Source organism: Trachypithecus francoisi, unplaced genomic scaffold, assembly GCF_009764315.1.
Source record: "Trachypithecus francoisi isolate TF-2019V2 unplaced genomic scaffold, Tfra_2.0 Lachesis_group16, whole genome shotgun sequence".
Classification (NCBI taxonomy): Eukaryota; Metazoa; Chordata; class Mammalia; order Primates; family Cercopithecidae; genus Trachypithecus; species Trachypithecus francoisi.
In genome coordinates, this window is record NW_022681461.1 from 13,645,513 (window position 1) to 13,645,873 (window position 361).

The following is a 361-nucleotide window of genomic DNA, read 5'->3' on the forward strand; positions in this document are numbered from 1 at the left end:
ACTGATAAAAAGTACGATAGCCAGTCTTTAATGACAATATGAAAAGAAGTTCTAATCCCAATTTTCAAGGCCCATTCACAGAGATAAAGAGTCTAAGAGCAGAGCATTTAATGAAAAGATAATGAAAGAAAAGGCTATCCCATTCAGATCACTTATTAAAAAGCTATGCAAGTATACAGACAAGATTATTACTAGGGCACATGTCAGCAATATCTGTGTCCTGATGCTTTGAACCCTGATACAACAATGGCAATATTTTAAAAATCTTTCTCTTCTATTCTATTATCATATTTTCATACATGTATTTATCTTATTTCCTGATATTTCCTGTTACATTGTTTTCAATAAAATAAAACACCAC